The following is a 16,176-nucleotide window of genomic DNA, read 5'->3' as shown; positions in this document are numbered from 1 at the left end:
ACTTTCACTTTTTAATACTTGGTTGCAAATCCTTTGCAGTCAATGACAGCCTGAAGTGTGGAACGCATAGACATCACCAGACGCTGGGTTTCATCCCTGGTGATGCTCTGCCAGGCCTCTACTGCAACTGTCTTCAGTTCCTGCTTGTTCTTGGGGCATTTTCCCTTCAGTTTTGTCTTCAGCAAGTGAAATGCTCAATCGGATTCAGGTCAGGTGATTGACTTGGCCATTGCAGAACATTCCACTTCTTTCCCTTAAAAAACTCTTTGGTGTCTTTTGCAGTCTGCTTTGGGTCATTGTCCATCTGCACTGTGAAGCGTCCAATGAGTTGTGAAGCATTTGGCTGAATATGAGCCGATAATATTCCCGAAACACTTCACAATTCATCCGGCTGCTTCTGTCAGCAGTCACATCATCAATAAATACAAGAGAAGCAGTTCCATTGGCAGCCATACATGCCCACGCCATGACACTACCACCACCATGCTTCACTGATGAGGTGGTATGCTTAGGATCATGAGCAGTTCCTTCTCCATCCTCTTCTCTTCCCATCACTCTGGTACAAGTTGATGTCGGTCTCATCTGTCCATAGGATGTTGTTCCAGAACTGTGAAGGCTTTTTTACATGTCGTTTGGCAAACTCTAATCTGGCCTTCCTGTTTTTGAGGCTCACCAATGGTTTACATCTTGTGGTGAACCCTCTGTATTCACTCTGGTGAAGTCTTCTCTTGATTGGTGACTTTGACACACATACACCTACCTCCTGGAGGGTGTTCTTGATCTGGCCAACTGTTGTGAAGGGTGTTTTCTTCACCAGGGAAAGAATTCTTGGGTCATCCACCACAGTTGTTTTCCGTGGTCTTCCGGGTCTTTTGGTGTTGCTGAGCTCACCGGTGCTTTCCTTCTTTTTAAGAATGTTCCAAACAGTTGTTTTGGCCACGCCTAATGTTTTTGCTATCTCTCTGATGGGTTTGTTTTGTTGTTTCAGCCTAATGATGGCTTCACTGATAGTGACAGCTCTTTGGATCTCATCTTGAGAGTTGACAGCAACAGATTCCAAATGCAAATAGCACACTTGAAATGAACTCTGGACCTTTTATCTGCTTATTGTAATTGGGATAATGAGGGAATAACACACACCTGGCCATGGAACAGCTGAGAAGCCAATTGTCCCATTACTTCTGGTCCCTTAACAAGTGGGAGGCACATATGCAAACTGTTGTAATTCCTACACCGTTCACCTGATTTGGATGTAAATACCCTGAAATTAAAGCTGACAGTCTGCAGTTAAAGCACATCTTGTTCGTTTCATTTCAAATCCATTGTGGTGGTGTATAGAGCCAAAAATGTTAGAATTGTGTAGATGTCCCAATATTTATGGACCTGACTGTATATTATTATTATTATTTATTATTATTATTATTATTATACAGGATTTATTATTATTATTATTATTATACAGGATTTATATTATTATTATTTATTATTATTATACAGGATTTATATTATTAATATTATACAGAATTTATATTATTTATTATTATTATTATTATTATTATTATTATACAGGATTTATATATTATTATTATTATACAGGATTTATATATTATTATTATTATACAGGATTTATATATTATTATTATTATACAGGATTTATATAATTATTATTTATTATTATTATACAGGATTTATATATTATTATTATTATACAGGATTTATATATTATTATTATTATACAGGATTTATATATTATTATTATTATACAGGATTTATATATTATTATTATTATACAGGATTTATATTATTATTATTTATTATTATTATACAGAATTTATATTATTTATTATTATTATTATTATTATTATTATTATTATTATTATACAGGATTTTTTATTATTATTATTATTATACAGGATTTATATTATTATTATTATTATTGTTATACAGGATTTATATATTATTGTTATACAGGATTTATATATTATTATTATACAGGATTTATATTATTATTATACAGGATTTATATATTATTATTATTATACAGGATTTATGGCGCCAACAGTTTGCTGAGCGCTTTACAATATAACGGGAGACAATACAGCAACAATACATTTCAATACAAGAGGGATAGGAGGGCCTGATCCTGGGAGCTTACAATCTAGGAGACATTCCATTTTTGCTCTCTAGGTACAGGTTAAGCCAAGAACAATTCTAATAATTCTGTTCATCCAGCAGGACAAAGCATCGTCTCGCCATCAATAAATATCTAAAAAAGAAAAAAAAAAGAAAAAAACAATTTGAGCGTTAGTCAAAAATCTGGAAATTCTCATTATTTTTATAAGCAGAATCCTTTTCTGAGAACCTAAAATTAAACCTTCTTTTTATTTTCTGCCGTTACTTTGTGTTGAAAACAATCTCTCCTCCTGGGGAAATGATCGCAGCGTCGCGAGGAAATACAATCCGGTGTGAAGGCTCATTTACGGCCTGACTGCGTCCAAATGAGATTTTAACCGTCGACCCTGGAGCCGATCTCGCAGCGCTGTGAAACGTCTGGCACCGAAGGGAAGAAATTTTGGCATCCGTGTCGGAGGGGAAGCTGTAAAGATGAAGATCCGTGAAAGGCGCTGATGGCTTGCATGGCTTGTTTCAGAAACGTCCCCGGCTTGAACCCAGGGGCCCCGCGAATTACACCCACACAGATTTCCAAGTGCAGAGTTTATGAAGTTGGATATACGTGTCGGGACAGGAGCCATCGAAGGGAGCTGATACTGAGCCAAATCTGGGCTATGTCATGGGCCGAACTTCTTCCTCATCCATCGAGGGACACAAGAAGTCTTTCAGCTTTCGGTTATACTGCCACCTACAGGAAGAGTGCAAAACGAAAAACTGTAGGCCAGCCGGGATAACTCAACCTACTATCAACGTGTCGGTTTTGCTAGTGTCCTAGACCAGTGGTCTCCAAACTGCAGATGTGGCCCTTTGCTTGCCTTTATATGGCCCTCGGGGCACTTTTCCTCCCACTGATGCCACAGTATTTCTTTCCACCCACCAACAATGGGGCATAATTACTGCTACTGACGTCATCAATGAGGCACTATTTATCCCATTGACACCAACGATGGGGTACAATCCCTCTCACTAACACCATTGATGGGGCACTATTCCTCCCACTGACACCATTGATGAGCCACTATTCCTCCCACTGACACCAATGATGGGGCACTATTCCTCCCACTGACACCATTGATGAGCCACTATTCCTCCCACTGACACCAATGATGGGGCACTATTCCCCCACTGATACCAATGATGGGGCACTATTCCTCCCACTGATACCAATGATGGGGCACTATTCCTCCCACTGACACCAATGATGGGGCACTATTCCTCCCACTGACACCAATGATGGGACACTATTCCCCCACTGACACCAATGATGGGGCACTATTCCCCCAACTGACACCAATGATGGGACACTATTCCCCCCACTGATACCAATGATGGGGCGCTATTCCTCCCACTGATACCAATGATGGGGCACTATTCCTCCCACTGACACCATTGATGAGCCACTATTTCCCCCCACTGACACCATTGATGGGGCACTATTTCTTCCATTGACACCAACGATGGGGTAGTATCCCTCTCACTGACACCATTAATGGGGCACTATTTCCCCCCACTGACACTAACAATAGGACACTTCCTGCCACATACACTAATGATGGGGTACTATTCCTGCCACCGACACCAATGATGGGGTACTATTCCTGCCACCGACACCAGTGATGGTGCACTATTTCCTCCCAATGATGCCAACAATAGGACCCTATTCCTCAAACTGACACCAATGATGGGGTACTATTCCTGCCACCGACACCAATGATGGGACACTTTTTCCTCTCAATGACACCAACAATAGGACCCTATTCCTCAAACTGACACCAATAATGGGGCATTATTTCATCCCAATGGCACCAATAATAGGACCGTATTCCTCAAACTGACACCAATGATGGGGCACTATTCTTCCCACTGACACCAATGATGGGGCACCATTCCTCCCACTGATACCAATGATGGGGCACTATTCCTCCCACTGATACCAATGATGGGGCGCCATTCCTCCCACTGACACCAATGATAGGGCACTATTCCTCCCACTGACACCAATGATGGGGCACTATTCCTCCCACTGATACCAATGATGGGGCACTATTCCTCCCACTGATACCAATGATGGGGCACTATTCCTCCCACTGACACCAATGATGGGGCACTATTCCTCCCACTGACACCAATGATGGGGCACTATTCCTCCCACTGACACCAATGATGGGGCACTATTCCTCCCACTGACACCAATGATGGGGCACTATTCCTCCCACTGACACCAATGATGGGGCACTATTCCTCCCACTGATACCAATGATGGGGCACTATTCCTCCACTGATACCAATGATGTGACACTATTCCTCCCACTGACACCAACGATTGGGCACTATCCCTCCCACTGACACCATTGATGGGGCACTATTCCTCCCACTGACACCAATGATGGGACACTATTCCTCCCACTGACACCAACGATTGGGCACTATCCCTCCCACTGACACCAATGATGGGGCACTATTCCTCCCACTGACACCAATGATGGGACACTATTCCTCCCACTGACACCAACGATTGGGCACTATCCCTCCCACTGACACCATTGATGGGGCACTATTCCCCCCCCACTGACACCAACAAAAGGACACTATTCCTGCCACCGACACCAATGATGGAGCACTATTTCCTCCAAATGACACCAACAATAGGACCAGTGGTGTATTTAGGTGTCGTGCTGCCCTAGGCAACACAAAAATTGGCTCCCCCACACAGAGAGACCCTGACGCCAAGCAGCACCCCCCACCCCACAAAGAGAGCCTGACATTGACCAACAACACCCCAGCCCTCCACCCCCACCCAAGGAAGCCTTCCACTACCACCGCCCCCCATACACTGGCAACACCCCCCCTAACCCTGCGAGAGAGAAGACACTCACCTTCACAGCTCTGGACATCCCCGGGAACAAAAGTCAGGCTCTGCATACACCATCAAGCAGCCCGCAGCCTCTCTCAGATCCCACCTGGTCCCCATGCTGCTTCTTTCATCCCTTCCTTTGGGGGACGGCGCTGCCCCCCTGAAAAATGCCGTTGCCGCCCTAGGCAAATGCCTTGCGGTAAATACACTCCTGAATAGGACCCTATTCCTAAAACTGACACCAATGATGGGGCACTATTTCCTGCCAATGACACCAACAATAGGACCCTATTCCTCAAACTGACAACAATGATGGTGCACTATTCCTGCCACCAACACCAATGATGGGGGACTATTCCTGCCACCGACACCAATGATGGGGGACTATTCCTGCCACCGACACCAATGATGGGGGACTATTCCTGCCACCGACATTAATGATGGGGTAGTATTCCTCCCACTGACACCAACAATAGGACCCTATTCCTCAAACTGACACCAATGATGGGGCACTATTCCTCCCACTGACATCAATAATGGGGCACTATTCGTGCCACCGACACCAATGATGGGGGACTATTCCTGCCACCGACACCAATGATGGGGTACTATTTCCTCCCAATGACACCAAAAATAGGACCCTATTCCTCAAACTGACACCAATGATGGGGCATTATTCCTCCTGCTGACACCAACAATTGGGCACTATTCCTCCTACTCACACCAATGATGGGGCACTAATCCTCCTCCTGACACAATTGGGCACTATTCCTCCTACTCACACCAATGAAGGGGCACTATTTCTGCCCCAAATACCAAAGATGCATTGTTTACTTCCACTGATGCCGGGACAATTTCTGCTCCCAATGGCCGCAGTTCCGGCCCCCCGAAAGTCTGATGGATAGTAAACTGGCCCTATGTTTAGAACGTTTGGAGAGCCCTGTCCTAGATGGTTGGATGTCTTCTCTTCAGCTCTCCTGTGTGGAAGACTAGCGTATTTCTGCTTGCACCTATTTTTTATTCTCTTCAAAATTTCTTCTTCTTCAGTCAGGACTCTTCTCTACACAGGGGCGGACTATTTGGATACTCGGGCACTGCCCAAGGACCCGGGGTCAGTAGGGGGGCCCATGAGATGCCCCTGGTACCTTTTTCATAGGATTTTTTTTAGTTTGGGCAAGGACATAGGGGCCCCCATGATCCCCTATTGCCCGGGGGCCCCATGAGTTGTCAGTCCACCCCTGTCTCTACATCACTGCTGGAATTTGCTTCCTCGGTTGCAGCGATTCTCCGCAGCCATCCTCAGCTTGGCTTTTAGAATGGCCAGACCTCACCTGATGAGACGTGGTGGGGATGGCCTGGAAGTCCCCTTTGGTTCTGGGTTTCACGAAGGACACTTTCCAAATTTTGTTTTGGTAAAAAAGGTTCTTTCCAGGTTCAGGGTCACTGGTGTTACCACAGCTCTTGCCCTATCTCAGACGTTTCGGAGTAAGAACTTGTCCACACATGCAGGCAGGGTTTACAAAAAAGCAGGTGGTTGAGCTATGGTTTTACTGCCTCTTCAACCACCAACCTAATGGGGACACCAGATGTAAAGGGGCCTTCTGATGGGGACACCTGATGTAAGAGGGACTCTTATGGGGACACCAGATGTAAGGGGGCACTCTGATGGGGACACCTGATGTAAGGGGGCACTCTGATGGGGACACCTGATGTAAGGGGGCACTCTGATGGGGACACCTGATGTAAGGGGCACTCTGATGGGGACACCTGATGTAAGAGGGACTCTTATGGGGACACCAGATGTAAGGGGGCACTCTGATGGGGACACCTGATGTAAGGGGGCACTCTGATGGGGACACCTGATGTAAGGGGGCACTCTGATGGAGACATCTGATGTAAGGGGGCACTGTGATAATGTCCACCAGATGTAAGGGGGCACTCTGATAGGGACACCTGATGTAAGAGGGACTCTTATGGGGACAGCAGATGTAAGGGGGCACTCTGATGGGGACACCTGATGTAAGGGGGCACTCTGATGGGGACACCTGATGTAAGGGGGCACTCTGATGGAGACATCTGATGTAAGGGGGCACTGTGATAATGTCCCCTGATATAAGAAAGCACTCTGATGGGGACACCTGATGTAAGGGGCACTTTGATGGGGACACCAGATGTAAGGGGCACTTTGATGGGGACATCTAATGTAAGCGGACTCTCATGGGGACACCAGATGTAAGGGGGCACTCTGATGGGGACATCTGATGTTAGGGGGCACTCTGATGGGGACACCTGATGTAAGGGGGACTCTGATGGGGACATCTGATGTAAGGAGGCACTCTGATGGGGACATCTGATGTAAGAGGGACTCTGATGGGGACACCTGATGTAAGGGGCACTCTGATGAGGACACCAGATGTAAGGGGGCACTCTGAATAGGACATCTGATGTTAGGGGACACTCTGATGGAGACACCTGATGAAAGGGGGCACTCTGATGGAGACATCTGATGTTCGGGGGCACTGTGATGGTGTCCCCTGATATAGGAAAGCACTCTGATGGGGACATCTGATGTAAGGGGGCACTGTGATGGGGACACCAGATGTAAGGGGGCACTGTGATGGTGTCCCCTGATATAAGAAAGCACTCTGATGGGGACACCTGATGTAAGAGGGACTCTGATGGGGACACCAGATGTAAGGGGGCACTCTGAATAGGACATCTGATGTTAGGGGAAACTCTGATAGGGACACCCGATGAAAGGGGGCACTCTGATGGGGACATCTGATGTTCGGGGGCACTGTGATGGTGTCCCCTGATATAGGAAAGCACTCTGATGGGGACATCTGATGTAAGGGGGTACTCTGATGGGGACACCAGATGTAAGGGGGCACTGTGATGGGGACACCAGATGTAAGGGGGCACTGTGATGGGGACACCAGATGTAAGGGGGGCACTGTGATGGTGTCCCCTGATATAAGAAAGCACTCTGATGGGGCCCCTGATGTAAATGGGCACTGTGATGGGGCCCCTGATGTAAAAAAGCACTGTGATGGGGCCCCTGATGTAAGGGGGCACATATTCTGTTTAATCATCTTAATCTAATGACAGCCTAACACATACTAGTGTTTCCCAGGTCATGACACAGTGGGGGGAGATTTACTAAATCTGGAGCACTGTGCATGGGAGCCAATCAGCTTCTAACTTCAGCTTGTTATATTAAGCTTTTGACAATAAAACCTGGAAGCTGATTGGTTTCTCTTCAGAGCTGCACCAGATTTTGTACCATGCAGGTTTAGTAAATAACCCCCCTATGTGACAGACTGACAGTGGCTCACACACGGCGATGACATTCTGCCCCCTGACCTTTTTTACTGCACCCCAGATTAGGAAGGCTAGATCCGGCCCTGCATGATCGACTTCTGTATAACCAGCCTGTCGGGATTTTTCCTGATCGATCAGATCGATGATGGCAGGGAAGTCTCCCAGTTCTCAGAATACAAGAGAACAGAGGGAGGGATTTCCCCATCCACATCGAATATGTGGATGGGGGAATCAGAAAAACGATTCATGTATGCGCTGCCATTGGACATCTGCACACGGGAAATTTCGGTTTCATTTCGGAAGAAATTTTGTTTCGTCATATTCGTTAAGTCGAACCGATTCATTTTCGGGATTTGTTTTGTATCTTCGGCATTCTTTTTTCGTATATTCGTCAGTCTAAGTGCATTCAAAATCTTTTGCAGTTTTTTTAAAGATACATGAAAACTATTTGGAAGGATTCGATATTTGTGGATGGAACGGGATTCCCCTTGTGACAGCAGAATGTAAACAAGTAGGGGCATTAAAAAATATTTTTGAAAAACAGTGTGAGAGGTCCTTCAGGTCTGGAATGGATTTTGAGGGTGAACCGCATGCCCAAAATAAAAAAAAAAAATGCCTGGGGTTCCCCTCCAAATCCATACCAGACCCTTAGATATCGTCATGGCCAAAAATATTGTCGTCCCTCCAGTAATGCCCGTAGCGAAAAAAAGGAAAGGAAAATTAGCGCAGGGCAGGCATGACTAGGCCTAGAGTGGGAAGGAGAATAAGAAAGGGTTAATGATGTGCCAGGGGGGTGTGGAAAAGTATAGCTGGGTGTGCTGGTTGGTGGAGAGAGAGCGTGGGTGGGCTCTGCCGCACCTTAGGGTGGGGTGTCCCGGGGGGGGGGGAGGCATCATTTCGGAGCTGGACGTTGGTGAGTGAGATTCATTCCTTCCCAACGCCAGCATATTGTTAGGGCCTTTTTCCCTGGGGGTCTCGTTGCGGTCTTTGGGGGGCTGTCATGGAGGGCTTGGTGGCCCAGCTGCGTGAGGCGGCAGCCTCTCATGGGATGGACTGGCTGCAGAGCCGGGTCTCTGCCTTCCTGCAGGACCCGGGCGAGTCCCTGGACCCGGGCTTATCGCAGGGCCCGGGCTCATCACCAGAGGGAGGGGGGCGGGTGCGCCCACGTGCTCGGGGGTCTCGGCCTCCGGAGCGCTGTAGTCCGGGCTCCCCTCCCCCAGAGCTCAGCGCCGGGTGTCTGCCTTCCTGCAGGACCCGGGCTTGTCCCAGGACCTGGGTCTTTCACAGGACCCGGCCTCATCACCAGCGGGAGAGGGGCGGGTGCGCCCACGTGCTCGGAGGTCTCGGCCTCCGGAGCGCTGTAGTCCGGGCTCCCCCTCCCCCAGAGCTCAGCGCCGGGTGTCTGCCTTCCTGCAGGACCCGGGCTTGTCCCAGGACCTGGGTCTTTCACAGGACCCGGCCTCATCACCAGCGGGAGAGGGGCGGGTGCGCCCACGTGCTCGGAGGTCTCGGCCTCCGGAGCGCTTTAGTCCGGGCTCCCCCAGAGTTCAGCGCCACACTGGGAGCCCCGTTCGGGACCCTCCGGCCCCGCTGGCAGGGCGCTCCATTGCCTCTGCTCGCGGGGAGGCCGGGAGGAATCCGCAACGGCGGAGCTCGGCGGGCGGGGTCTCGCGGGGAGGAAGCCCCTCCCCTCCCGCCCGCGCGGCTGAGGAAGCAGGATGTCACCGGCTCCTCCACTGACCAGGTGCCTGTCAGGGAGGGAGCCCAATGAGGGAGACGCAGCGCTGCGGCTGCCGGGCTGTCCCCTGCTGCAGCCGGCAGGCCCCATGGGAAGCGTGGAGCGGCGGCTCCGAAGAGCCACAGGCTGGATGAGAGTGCTGCCGGGGGCGTGTCTGGTCGGACCCCAGGGACGTCGATGGGCGTGGCTGGTGCCGGGAGGCGGAGCCAGCAGAGGCACAGCGCTCGAGGATCCGTGGCTCCTGGGACTGGGAGGCCATCCGGCCGTCGAGGGGAGGACGTGAGATCGGAGGGCGAGCTCTGTCGGAACCCGATGCGGGGGCGACAGCTGGCCGCTCGGCATCGCTGGACGTGGGTCGCGCGGCTGATGGGACGTCTCCTGGGCAGCCTGGTGAGTTACCTTTTTCTTCGGCGCTAGGGGACCTGTTGGGGGGCGGGGCCTCGGCGGTGCGGGAGGTCGGCGTTCCCGATTCGGGTCTCGGGGGGGGGGCTCTGCGATTTGATTTCAGGTTTGCGTAACTTGTTGCAGCGCCTTGAGCGGGGCGGTAGTGGGGTCCCTGGGCCTGCTGCGGCGTGGCTCCCGCCGGCTGGTGGGGACGGTTTACAGGTCCGAGTGCAGGACGGGGGGGCCGTGCGGAGATCGGTGGTTTCTCCTCCCTCTGGTTCTGGGCCTGCGGTGGTTGCGGCGGAATCTGATGCTTTGGGTTCCACGGCTTTGGATGGGGGTGCGGGGGTGTCCGGAGCGGTCGGCTTGGCGGACTCGGCCAAGTGCGAGGTATACGTGTGCTTCGAGGGCCCTTTAGGTGCGCACTTGCCATTGGAGGTTCGGGAGCGGATTTGGAGCGGGGAGTATGTGGAGATCTTCACGCTCTTGCCGTTGGAGCGTTTTCCTTTAGAGGGGTTGCGGGTTGACGAGGGCAGGCGGGAGGAAGCGGAGAAGCGGCGTTTTCGCTTTATCCCGCGTACTTTTGCAAATTGGATGCAGGCGTTTGCGATCATGGCCAGTGTTATTGGGGAGAAGGCTCCTGAGCATTGCTCGGCGCTCTTTTGTTACCTTGACGCCATTAGCGAGGCTCACAGGGTTTACGGTGGGACTGCGTGGCTTCGGTATGATGAGCAGTTTCGGCAGTGGCGGGCTGTTCGCCCTTCATTGCGTTGGGACCATAAGGACATTGGCCTTTGGATGCGCCTCATGACTCCAGCGAGGCCTCCTGGTCCGTTTTTTCAGGGGGGGGCCGGTGGTTCATTCTCCCCCGGACAATCGGCCTCAAAGCGTAGGGGCTTCTGTTGGCAGTTCCAGGAAAGCGCTTGTCGTTTCGGAGGGTCCTGCCGTTTTAAGCAAGTGTGTCTCGGTTGCGGCGGCTCCCATCCGTTGTCGCGCTGTTTCAAGCGGGGCAGAGGCCCTTCCGGCGAGCATGCGGGTAAGAGGGACGACACCGGTGAGGGTGGAAAGGATGCAGCCTTTCCTAGATAGATATCCTGATCGGGCAGCCGCTGTGCTGCTGGCGGCAGGGTTTTCGGAGGGTTTCCACATCCCGTGCACTTTGACTTCCGTTCCCCCCTTGGCTCGGACTTTGCGGTCGGCCTTGCGGCATGCGGAGGTTGTTTCGGTTAAGTTGCAAAAAGAAGTGGGGTTAGGTCGTATGGGCGGCCCATTTTCTTGCGCCCCGTTTTCGGATCTGGTGGTTTCCCCCTTGGGGGTGGTGCCCAAGAAGGAGCCGAATTCGTTTCGGTTAATTCATCACCTGTCTTTTCCAAAAGGGGGGTCGGTGAATGACGCTATCGATCCGCAGTCCTGTTCGGTTTCTTACACGTCGTTTGACGCAGCGGTTTTCTGGGTTCGTCGTTATGGGCGTGGTTCGCTTATGGCGAAATCGGATGTTGAGTCCGCATTTCGATTGTTGCCGGTACATCCGGACAGTTTTCGTTTCTTGGGTTGTCATTGGGAGGGCTCGTTTTACGTTGATAAGTGCCTTCCCATGGGGTGTTCCATATCTTGCGCTTTGTTTGAGCAGTTCAGTTCGTTCGTGGAGTGGGTGGTGCGGGATGTTTCCGGGGTCAATTCTGTCATCCACTATTTGGATGATTTTCTTTGCGTGGGTCCGCCAGCTTCCAGAGTGTGCGCAGTTTTGCTGGCCACTTTGCAACACGTTGCTGAACGTTTTGGGATTCCGCTGGCTTTGGACAAGACGGAGGGCCCGGCTTCGGTCATTACTTTCCTGGGTATCGTTTTGGACTCTGATGCTATGGAGTGCCGGCTGCCTGGGGACAAGCTTTTGGCCCTGCAAGGGGAAATTGGTGGGGTGCTCGGCAAGCGAAAAATTCAACTGCGGGCCTTACAGTCGTTGTTGGGTAAACTGAACTTCGCTTGTCGCATCCTGCCAATGGGTCGGGTGTTTTGCCGCCGGTTGGCGGCGGCGACGGCAGGGATTACTTCCCCTTTACATTTTATTCGTTTGACTAGGGAGCATCGGGAGGATTTGCGGATTTGGCACAATTTTTTGACTTCGTTTAACGGACGGGCTTTGTGGATGTCTGGCCCGGTCAGCAATTTTGATTTGGACTTGTGCAGCGGCTTCCGGGGGTTATGGGGCCTTTTTTCAGGGACGGTGGAGTGCGGCTCCGTGGCCTCCTTCCTGGGTGGCGGCGGGTTTCCTTCGTAACCTGGTTCTGTTGGAACTTTTTCCGGTGGTCTTGGCGGTTGAGGTTTGGGGTGCAGATTTTCGGAATCAGAAGGTTCGTTTTCATTGCGAAAATTTGGGGGTGGTTCAGGTCATCAACCGGGTGTCGGCTGCCTCGCGGCCGGTGGTTGGCCTGCTTTGCCATTTAGTGTTGCGTTGCCTGCAGCTGAATGTTTTTATCCATGCGGTGCATCTCCCTGGGGTGGACAACACTTTGGCTGACGCTTTGTCTCGTTTTCAGTGGGACAAATTCCGGGAGTTGGCGCCGGCTGCGGAGCACCGTGGGGTTCCTTGTCCCGACTGGCTGTGGGAGATTGCCTTGGGGTCGTATCCGGCTGGATCCGGCGGTCGGTGAGTGAGGCGACATGGTCTGCGTACTCGACGGTTTGGCGGGAGTGGCTGGACCTGTTACAACAGGTCGATCTTGATCCCTGGGGGCCGGAGGTGCGTGTGGCATTGCTGTACTATTTGGCGAGGAATTTGGAGCGGGGGGTGTCTGCTGCGGCGGTGGATCGGCGGTTGGCTGGTTTGGCCTTCTTTTTTAAGTTACAAGGGTGTCGGGATTTTACCAAAGATTTCTGGGTGCGTCAGGCTATTCGGGGTTACCGTAGGGCTCATCGCAGTAGGGATTCTCGTCGCCCGGTGTCCTTCGAGTTGTTAGGATCTTTATTTACACATTTGCGGTTTGTTTGTTCTTCGGACTTTGAAGTGGGCTTGTTTAGGGCGGCTTTTGCGGTGGCCTTCTTTGGGGCGTTGCGTATTGGGGAGCTTGTTAGTCCATCCAAATCGGTGCTTGGGGGGTTGTTGGTGGATGATGTTGTGTGCTCGGGCGACTGGGTGGAGGTGTTCATCCGTCGGTCTAAGACGGACCGCTGGGGTCGTGGTGCGCGGGTTCGGTTTCTTGCCCTTCCAGGATCACTAGTGTGCCCGGTGCATGCGGTTCGAGAATTTTTGTCCCGGCGTCCGGTGGGGCAGGGGTTCTTTTTGATGCATGCTGATGGGTCCCCGTTAACTCGTTTTCAATTTGTGTCGGTTTTTTCGGAAATGTTTACGGGATGTTGGTTTGGATGCGTCTTTGTATACTTCACACTCGTTTCGTATTGGGGCTGCTACTGAGGCCGCCCGGTGGGGTTTGTCGGATGAGGCGGTAAAACGGATTGGTAGGTGGGATTCGCAGAGATTTCGCCTGTACGTTCGCCCGCATCTGCTGGGGGACTAAGGGTGGTTTCCGGGTTTTTTGGTTGCTGGGGCTGGGGGAGTTTGTCCTGTCTCTGTGATGTTGTTGGTTCTTGTGGTAGTTTTTGTTCTTTTATTTCAGATGGAGCAGTTTGCCTGGTCTGGATCCTGGGGCACTCCTACGTTTTTTGGGGGGCTCGGCGGGCGGATGTGCGGCCTAATGGCCGGCAGCTGGGATTGGCTAGGCAAGCGGCTTGTGTCTGATGGATAGGTGTGCCGGGGATGTTGTGGGGTCGTGTGGTACCTGAGGTGCGGCGTTTTGCATGCCTGGATAGACCGCCGGATGTTTTGGTGATTCATGCGGGTGGCAACGATCTAGGGGTTCGGTCCATGCGGGAGCTGGTGCGGGATGTTAAGCTGGATTTTCATCAATTACGTCGGGATTATCCCGAGATGGTGTTGGTGTGGTCGGACATGGTAGCCCGCACCTCTTGGCGTTTGGCGCGGTCGGTGGAGCGGCTCAATAAGGCTCGGATCAAGGTCAACAAGGAGGTGGGGCGCTTCTTTGTTCGGAATGGGGGGTTGGTGGTCCGGCACGTTGAGTTGGAGGTTGATACTTGGCGGTATCTGCGGAGTGATGGGGTTCATCTCAATGCCGTTGGCACGGATTTATGGGCTCTGGGTTTGCAGGACGGAGTTCAGAGAGCTGTTCGTTTGTGGTGGGGCACGCATGGGTAAGGGATTACCCAGCGTGCTGTGGCGGTTGTTGGTCTTGGAGGCGGTTCTTATCTTGGAGGTACTGATAATGGTGTGGGACCCATCCGTGGTATGGTGTGCCCGGGGACATTCCAGTTAACCAAGGTTTAACTGGAAGGTGGTGGTGCTGCACTGCGGACGGTATGGTTGTCTCCGAGCTGGTTGGTTGCGGCTGGAGGCCTTTGTGTAATATGGTTATCCGCAGGTGCATTTCAGATCATTTTTGTGGGGTGCCTTCGAAGACCAACAACAACAACTCTGTATGTTTCTGTTATAAGGAATGGTTGGTGTTAAAAATGTTTGTTAATAAAAGGCCATGTTGGTTTTTTACTCCAAAATTGGTGTCATGGTTTTTATTTAAGTATAGTAAGGGGGGGATTTGGATGACCCATCTCTGGTGCTCTAGTCAAGTAATGCCCGTAGCGAAAAAAAGGAAAGGAAAATTAGCGCAGGGCAGGCATGACTAGGCCTAGAGTGGGAAGGAGAATAAGAAAGGGTTAATGATGTGCCAGGGGGGTGTGGAAAAGTATAGCTGGGTGTGCTGGTTGGTGGAGAGAGAGCGTGGGTGGGCTCTGCCGCACCTTAGGGTGGGGTGTCCCGGGGGGGGGGGAGGCATCATTTCGGAGCTGGACGTTGGTGAGTGAGATTCCCTCCCGCCCTCCCCTGTTATAGGGAGTTTTGTGTTCCTCTCGGGGGACAGGGGGTTGTTTCGGTCTTAGGCGGTTGTTGGTCTTGGAGGCGGTTCTTATCTTGGAGGTACTGATAATGGTGTGGGACCCATCGGTGGTATGGTGTGCCCAGGGACATTCCAGTTAACCAAGGTTTAACTGGAAGGTGGTGGTGCTGCACTGCGGACGGTATGGTTGTCTCCGAGCTGGTTGGTTGCGGCTGGAGGCCTTTGTGTAATATGGTTGTCCGCAGGTGCATTTCAGATCATTTTTGTGGGGTGCCTTCGAAGACCAACAACAACAACTCTGTATGTTTCTGTTATAAGGAATGGTTGGTGTTAAAAATGTTTGTTAATAAAAGGCCATGTTGGCCATTTACTCCAAAATTGGTGTCATGGTTTTTATTTAAGTATAGTAAGGGGGGGATTTGGATGACCTATCTCTGGTGCTCTAGTCATGCATTTCTGTCCGATATTGCCCCACTTCACCCAGAAAATTGCTGCCATGACAAATGTTTCGGCATTCTCATGTTTATTTCTTTGGTTTGTATTGGTGACACAAAAAAAGTGGAGAAACAAAAAGCCAAATCTGACACATTCCACCCAAAACCCCAAAAACGTACTGAACAAAATTATTGGCACATTTTCAAAATTGTAAGAAATAATTGCACTCCAGGTTTGTGATGTTACTGTAATTTGTCATTAAACTCCCCTATATCCATGACCAGGTGCTGACAACATAGACATCACACCGACAACCAGGGACAATGGTGGAAAATGGCCTCCACCTTTCTGTTGGGTGTCTCTGTGTG

General features: G+C 50.9%; 1 pseudogene; it reads left to right on the top strand.

Moving 5' to 3' along the window:
* Nucleotides 1-10,262: 10,262 nt before the first annotated feature.
* Nucleotides 10,263-13,984, top strand: LOC149435217 (uncharacterized; annotated as a pseudogene).
* Nucleotides 13,985-16,176: the final 2,192 nt, after the last annotated feature.

This window comes from Staurois parvus, unplaced genomic scaffold (assembly GCF_062004578.1).
Source record: "Staurois parvus isolate SC_StPar_1 unplaced genomic scaffold, SC_StPar_1.0 ptg001583l, whole genome shotgun sequence".
Classification (NCBI taxonomy): domain Eukaryota; kingdom Metazoa; phylum Chordata; class Amphibia; order Anura; family Ranidae; genus Staurois; species Staurois parvus.
Note: the sequence above shows the minus strand (reverse complement) of the source record. Positions and strands in the feature narration are given on the sequence as shown.